At 36.5% G+C, this 8,545-nt stretch overlaps 1 pseudogene; it reads left to right on the top strand.

The window, feature by feature from the left end:
* The first annotated feature begins 3,285 nt into the window (after nt 1–3,285).
* On the top strand, nt 3,286–7,774 carry LOC108706987 (annotated as a pseudogene).
* Nucleotides 7,775–8,545: the final 771 nt, after the last annotated feature.

Below are 8,545 nucleotides of genomic sequence, written 5' to 3'. Positions count from 1 at the left end.
GATCCCAATTTATTCCATAGTGCTACCAGACACTGCAGTTACAATCAAACGTTTCGGGAACACCTGTCCCTTCCTCAGTGATAGTGCAATTACGCTGCTATGCAGCTTTTATAGGAAATAAAACAGTGACCTCTATTGGTGAACAGTTATAATGATCCAGAAGTATCTAACAACATCAACTAGCAATAAAAAGTCCATTTGTTTGCAATAAATATCCATATAAAAAGTTCATAGTGAGTTCTTCCATTTTGTGCATTATAATTTATATAAATTTATACAATATTAGAAAAATAGAAAAGTAGAAAACTCGTAACAAGGTTTATCAAAAGATTTTGTACCTAAAACCCATATGCAAAAATACATTTGTCACAAATACTGCAACAGACATACATATGTTTTTAGCCATTAATTACTCACTGACTATGATACAGATAAGGACATCTCTATCTCACTTGTGCAATGCAGGACTTCATCCTTCTCTGCAGCTATGGAGGTAGAATAAATATATTAAGGACACATCTCTCACTTATAGAAAACAGTGTAATCCCCAATTTTCATTTAGGCCCTTTGGGGATAATGTACCTAATTTCCAAATCCAATATGCTTCCCTCTGGAGGAGTTTTCTATCAATATCAGCATACCCCAATTTAACCTCTTCAAGCACCTGCCATTGTAATTGGGATACACTATGCTTACAATCTACCGAATGCTGGTTAACAGATGTCACTTTTGATTGGGGGTTGCGGATCGCACTCCGGTGCTCATTCAATCTTATCCGCACCATCCTATTGGTTTTTCCAACATACCCTTTGCCACATGGGCATTTCAGATATTACACCACATTTTTAGACATACATGTGTGGTAACCTTGTAATTTAATTTGGTTTCCTTGTGTGGGATGTAACACTGTTTCTCCTTTAATGATACTATTGCAATTTTGGCAGGATAAACAAGGGTAATTCTCTATTACAGTCTTCCCTAGAAACCGTTGTTTCTCAACTTTTGGGGATTTAATATCTGACCTCACTAGAATATCTCCCACATTCTTTCCTCTCTTATATGCAAACAATGGATATTCTTTAAAAATTTTACATGTAGAGGGATCATTCATAACTATTGGCCAGTATTTCTTTATCACCTTCCTCACTTTCTTAGAATGTATATCATATGTTGTCACAAACGGTATTCTTTCAATCTTTTTTCTTTCATCTTTAGTAGTTAGCAATGTTTCTCTTGGTAATCTCTCCACTTCCCTTTCTGCTTTCTGTAGTACTGTACGGGGATAACCTTTGTTTTTATACATATTTATAATATAACTTTTCTTATCCTTATATTCAATTTCATTGGATGCTAATTAACTAAACATCTTTAATGTTGTTCACCTTTAATTTAACTTTTAGTATGATGTACAGCAGTGATCCCCAACCAGTAGCTCATGAGCAACATGTTGCTCTCCAACCCCTTGGATGTTGCTCCCAGTGGCCTCAAAGCAGGTGCTTATTTTTGAATTCCAGGCTTGGAGGCAAGTTTTTGTTGCATAAAAACCAGGTTTACTGCCAAACAGTGCCTCAATGTAGGTTTACAATCCAAATAGGGGCTACCAAGTGGCCAATCACAGCACTTATTTGGCACCCCAAGAACATTTTTCATGCTAGTGTTGCTCCCCAACTCCGTTTACTTCTGAATGTTGCTCATGGATTCAAAAGGTTGGGGATCCCTGATGTACAGAGTGATATTCTGAGACAATTTGCAGTCGATTTTTATTTTTTATTATTAGTGGGTTTTGAGGTACAGTATTTAGTTTTTTATTCAGCAGCTTTCCAGTTTGCTATTTCAGCAATCCTGTTTCTAGGGTCCAAATTACTCTAGCAACCATGCACTGATTTAAATAAGAGACTGTAATATAAATAGGACAGGCCCTAAATAGAACAATGAATAATAAAAAGTAGCAATCACAATGCAGTTATAACCTACAGAGAATTTGTTTTTAAATTGGGTCAGTGACCCCCCCCCCTCATTTGAAAGCTGCAAGAAGAAGAAGAAGATGGCAAATAATTCAGAAACTATAAAAAAAAAAATGGAAGCCAGAAGAAAAGTCATTAAGAATTAGCCATTCTATAACATACTAAAAGTTAACTTAAAAGCGAACCACCCCTTTTAAATACTGGCACAGTCCACAAGTCACAATTACTATAATCATTATGGTTCCTTTAAAAATGTAACTTTCAGGTCTGAGTGCAAAATGCAAGACAATGCTTGCAGTTTGATTTTCAATTGGGGGGAACTTGTGGTTTGTTTTGCTTGTTTCTGTTTTCACATTCCAGGGAATAAAATCACTGATTTCACAGGTCAATGATTAGTGAATAACTAAGCTAAAGGTACTTTAACCCAGGAAATATAATGGAAATTAGGATCTTAATTGTGATGTTTTTAGTTATCTTCTTACAGGGACGGGGGGGTCATTTACCACTGCCCTAGACTAATGCCCTAGAAGGGGCAGGGCTAAACCATTCCTACCAGCTAGGAGGGAGGGACTGTTAAAGTTTCCAAATGTCTATAGATATCCAGATTTGGTAAGGCATTTCAGACAATTTATACGTTATACTAAAATGTAACAGCATCTTAAAGAAATACACTTATAAATCAGCATACAAAGGGCTCAGATGCTCATGCCACCGAACCTGAGCAAAAGAAGTGGATTTAATCTTTATTTAAAAACAAGCAGTCAAGCATGGCAAACATATCATCACCAAAATGCTGCCCAACCACACCCACATTGATTCAGAAACACTGGGGATGATCGGAAGATAAAAAAGTTTTTTAAATTTCCTGTGTGCCAGTCCCCATTGCTCCAGTCCAGACTATGAAAATTTGAGCAAATAAAAGGGAGGGAACAGGGAAAGGAACGTCAGCAGGCTTAGGGGTGCACACTATGTAAATCCAGCCCTGCAAATGCGATAGGCCCAGCTCGGTTGCACCAAGTGCATCACCCCCTTGTGACACTGAAATTTCAGTATTATGACAGCAAAATAAAACATCCTATCTTCTGTGCTCTGTTACTTATCTATGTGAAGAACACAATCAATGCTTCTGTTCCTGTTGTATTTCCAACACATGTCCTAGCAATGGTGATTGCAGCTTGTATTCTGAACTTCAGAAGGGCTCTGGCACTATTTGTATTTACTTTGCTGGGCATTTTTTTGTATTATGGGATTTATTCGTGGACAGATAAGATGGCAAGATTGTTGAATTGTTCTCCCCTATTGGAATGTATACAAAGAAACAATGGTTTTGGACGAAACGGTAATGGTTTTACCTTAAAGGGATCCTGTCATCGGAAAACATTTTTTTCAAAACGCATCAGTTAATAGTGCTACTCCAGCAGAATTCTGCACTGAAATCCATTTGTCAAAAGAGCAAACAGATTTTTTTATATTCAATTTTGAAATCTGACATGGGGCTAGACATTTTGTCAATTTCCCAGCTGCCCCTGGTCATGTGACTTGTGCCTGCACTTTAGGAGAGAAATGCTTTTTGGCAGGCTGCTGTTTTTCATTCTCAATGTAACTGAATGTGTCTCAGTGGGACATGGGTTTTTACTATTGAGTGTTGTTCTTAGATCTACCAGGCAGCTGTTATCTTGTGTTAGGGAGCTGCTATCTGGTTACCTTCCCATTGTTCTTTTGTTTGGCTGCTGGGGGGGAAAAGGGAGGGGGTGATATCACTCCAACTTGCAGTACAGCAGTAAAGAGTGATTGAAGTTTATCAGAGCACAAGTCACATGACTTGGGGCAGCTGGGAAATTGACAATATGTCTAGCCCCATGTCAGATTTCAAAATTGAATATAAAAAAATCTGTTTGAGAATGGATTTCAGTGCAGAATTCTGCTGGAGCAGCACTGCTAACTGATTCATTTTGAAAAAAATATTTTTTCCCATGACAGTATCCCTTTAAATGCACACCATTATAGCTCCATTGATAGTCCCAGTGTCTGCCTGTGGACATGGAGACTGACACGAAAATGCTAAATTTCTCATTTTTGGGTGAATTTCCACTCTGTATAGCTCCTCAAAGGCTGATGTCAATGGAGCTACAGGGGTTTGCACTTAAGAGCAGATCCGCTCTTCTCCACTGGCATAAGAGTTTTAAAATACAAACAGATGCATATTTTGCCATCTTTCTGTCTGTTAATAGTTAATACACATCTAATAAAACTGTACCAGTGAAAAATCAATGGAATCCTTGTTTGTTGAAATAACACTTTTTTCCCCTTACATTATCTAGGTATTACCAGTTGTCATCTTCTTCAGCACAGCCAAGTCCATGCTTTATTACATGGGCTTCCTGCAATGGCTCATTAAAAAGGTAGGTATTTACTGTACATCCAGTTTGTGTTTAAATAGACATTATAAGTTTTATTGTAAAAAAAAAAATAGTGTGTTATTTATCTGTTTATGTTTCTTTGTAAGTCCCTTGTACAGTATGGCTTAAATATTTCAGTGCAAGGTCACTTGCTGTACTTGTAAGAAACACAGGGCAGTTCATCTTGGGCCCCTGGATATCCTTTTCCAAAATGATCTCTGCTCAGGTGCATGTGCAGCTGAAGTCAAGACCTGCCACCACAATCAAATGAATATTGATACATTTAAAAACTTTACATGGTGCATACTTACTTTTTGCTGACTCCATGGGGCAAATTCACTAAGATACGTAGTTGCGCCAGGCGCAACTTCGCCGCACTTCGCCAGCCGTAGTTTCGCTAGCGCTTCGCAAATTCACTAAAATCCGAAGTTGCGCACAGGGGTAGCGTAAGATTGCGAAGTTGCGCTAGCGTTGATTCGCTAAGCGAAGCGAAGTTACGCTAGCGATGGTTAATTTGCATACGCCTCCAAATTCAAATTTCAATGGAGGAATACGTAGAATCACTACAAATGCCTGGGAAACCTTCAAAACATCAAATAAAATGTTTTTTTTTGCCCTACACATGTGCCCACTGTATAGTTAAGTTGCCATGAGTTAGGAAATGTAGGGGGGAAGGAGGGGAGCCCCAAAATTTTTTTTGATCTTTTTCAACATATCACCCATAATAAAGAAAAAACGCCAGCGTTTTTTGGGACTTAGAAAAATTTTGACTTTTTTTGAAACAATCCCTATCTACTCTATTGCGCTTCGCCTGGTCTGAGGTGGCGAAAGAAGTCTAGCGTAAAAGGTAGTGTTCAGTACACTGCGCGCGTTAGTGAATTTGCATAGTTACGTCCGTAGCGAAAATTCGCCAGGCGTAAGGGTGCGAAGTAACACTAGCGAATTTACTCCAGCGTTCGTTAGAGAATTTGCGAAGTAACGAAAATACCCAACGCTAGCGAATTGACGCTAGCGTTAGGCGCTTCGGCGCGTAGTGAATTTGGGTCTAATAGTTAATTCTTAGTAGCAGTGCTCTACTTACAAAGACACTGTAATACAGTTACATCCTGAAAGAAAAACATTTTACTGTTTCCTAGGGGCACATATAAAACAACTTGTAGCAGTTACTAAGACAGACAGACATATAGACAGATGCTGCCATAGAATCTTTTTGCATGGAGATTCACCCATTTTCCCTCACAAGAACACATACATATAGTTATATATTGATATACATATATACATCCATGACAACCATCAACAATTTGTAGACTACCTTGAGTCAGATTTAAGCAGTCTGCAAAATGATTTCAAAATGATTTCAAATGTTCTTTAAATGCTATTTGAGTGGATCTTTTTTCTCCAAGGTTGGATGGTTGATGCAGAAAACAATGAGGACAACTCCAACTCTCTTGTTGCAGCTGGAAACATACAGTATTTGTTGGACAGGTATGAACAGTCATTTATATTCATATTTTTAGAGTTTGATGAAGATACTCTATTTACTAAACTCTGAATGCAAAAATCACAAAAAATTTGTGTTTTTTTTTATAAAATCAGACTTTTTATTTAACCCCGAAGATGGAAATATCTGAGCATCTCAGACCTGTCGAGGTTGCATATAAGTCAGTGGGAGAAGTCCCAATGATATTTTGATGTGCGCTGGGTTTTATGCAATATCCATAACTTTTCAGAGTTTTCAGGTGAAAATTCAGAAAAAAATTGCGAGAATCGTGAAGATCGGATGAAAAAAATCGTGAAAATTTGATTTTTTTTACAGCAAATCAAATTTTCAGGAAAATGTAATAATAACTAAGCGTAAAAAACCAGAGCTGATTTGATCAGAGTTTTTAGCAGAAAATATTGAGATAAATTCGGACTTTGATAAATAACCCCCTATGAGTCTCTAGCTTGAGTCACAGTCACTTTTGACCCATCTCAAATTAATCACCAAAGCCCTCAGCACAGAATATTTCCAGGGCCTCTCAAACAACAGCACTTTGTCTTCCTGGAGGCAGGCCAACCTGGATTATAATCATCATCTTACAGTATACCAGTGGATGGCCTTTGGAAAACATAACTAAGGGCACTACCTGAAGAAGGAAACAATAATTATACCTTTATCGCTTAATATTTCCATTGATAGTGAATAAGTTTAGTGGACCTTTAAAATAAAAAATATGTAAATGTTAATTATTATTAAATTAAGTCTCTTTTTTTCTTTATTGTAGACAGATTCTCCTCTTTTGATCAGACCATAACTAGAACATCTAACAAGATCTGAAATCCACGCAGTTATGACTGCAGGCTTTGCTACAATTGCAGGAAGTGAATTAGGTGCCTATATCTCATTTGGAGTAAGTAAACCACACATTACGTGGACTATTTATGAAAACTCTATTTTCTCTGGTCGAGTTTTTTAAAAGAAAAAAAAAACACTAGATTTTTTTCAAGATTTATTATGCTCAGAAGCTGCTAAAAATCCTGAATCAGAACATACTCTAGCTAAAACCTGTCAAACTCATTTAAAGTCAATGGCAGATAGTCTCTCAATTCAATCTCTTCAAGTCTCTTCAATTTGAAGATGTTTCTTGCCTTTGTGATCCTCAAGGGTTTCGGGGTTGGTTTTCGAAATCCAAAATGAAAAATGTCAATTTGTTTTGACGCACGATTTTGTTGAGGCTTTTTTTGTTTGGATTTACAGGTAAATTTAGGGCATTTGGGTTTTGGGCATTTGGACAAAAAAAAAAAAAATATATATATATATAATATGAGAAAAGTTGAGTTTAAGTAAAACCCCCCCTAGGTGTAGCATTGAGTGAATTATGTGCTTAGATTTTATAATCATAATGGTTCTTTTCAGTTGTCCAAATTTGTGAATGATGGCAGGTGTTTATGGGTCAAGAATCATAAACGGATACATTCTAAATATAGATTTACATCAGCTATTAATATAGTTATATTATATTTATATTTTCTGGCTAATTGTAGGTTTCTTCTTCACATTTACTAACTACTACTGTGATGTCTGCCCCAGCTGCACTGGCTGTAGCCAAACGTTTTTAGCCAGAAACAGAACCTATAAAGGTCAATATGAAACATTGGATGAAACTAGAGAAAGGTTAAGTGAAATTAAACTAGTCAATTTATTATTTGTACTTATTAATCTATGGGGCAGATACAAGTGAAGTATCCTGTTTTTCTGTTTCATAACTGACCAGAATACATTGCTGTTTTATGTGCTTTGCAATAGTTAATAGTTTATGTGTAAAACCAGTTAATGAGAAAATTCTCATTAGTGCTGGTGCCTTGCAGTGCTGGGATCCCAGTTTCAAGTCCAGCCAGGGCACTTCATACAAAGAGCTTGTATGTTTTTTCCAGGGGGTATATTTATCAAAAAGTGAAATCAGAGATCGCCACAGTCCTTTAGAGTGAAATTCCGCCACTCTCCATTCATTTGTATAAGACGTTGAAAGGCGTATTAATCAAAGGATGAACTTTCAATTTCATCCATTAATAAATACTCTTCTAAAAATCCCGTAGAAATGAATGGAGAGTGGCGCAATTACACTCTAGTGGACTATTGAGATCTCTAACTTCACTTTTTGATAAATATACCCCCATGTCTTGGTGGATTTCCTCTGGGTTCTTTGGTTTACAGCCACTCTCCAAAAATATGATGTGAATGATATAGTGTATAGCCTCTAATAATTTCATATGCATTAAGTGCAGATAAAGCAGAACATATTAGGTTGTTCCATGAATGCAGAACAAATATAATGTTCTAAAATGTGAATATAAATTATGCTTTTATTTTCTTTGAATGATTTATGTTAATTATGAGACGTGTTACTACATTTATCTACAAAACAAATGCAATTATGTCTATGTAATATTAGTGAATATTGACTGTCTACATTTAACAAAATTATGCAATTTGTAGTTTCATTGGCCACTACATAACACAACTGCTTGATTAACATCAGGATGCATTAAGATTTCATGTTCACTTAACCTGGTTTATTAATTGCACAGGTAATATGTTCCTATGTCTTCATGCCATTTTCTTTCATGTTGGTGTGGACTGGGAAGACAGCTTTAGAATTAGAAAGCTTATTGGATACAAGACATTTTTCAATAAGT

The sequence above is a fragment of the Xenopus laevis genome, chromosome 1S (genome assembly GCF_017654675.1).
Source record: "Xenopus laevis strain J_2021 chromosome 1S, Xenopus_laevis_v10.1, whole genome shotgun sequence".
Classification (NCBI taxonomy): Eukaryota; Metazoa; Chordata; class Amphibia; order Anura; family Pipidae; genus Xenopus; species Xenopus laevis.
The sequence above is the reverse complement of the archived record's forward strand: the minus strand, read 5'-3'. Positions and strand labels throughout refer to the sequence as shown.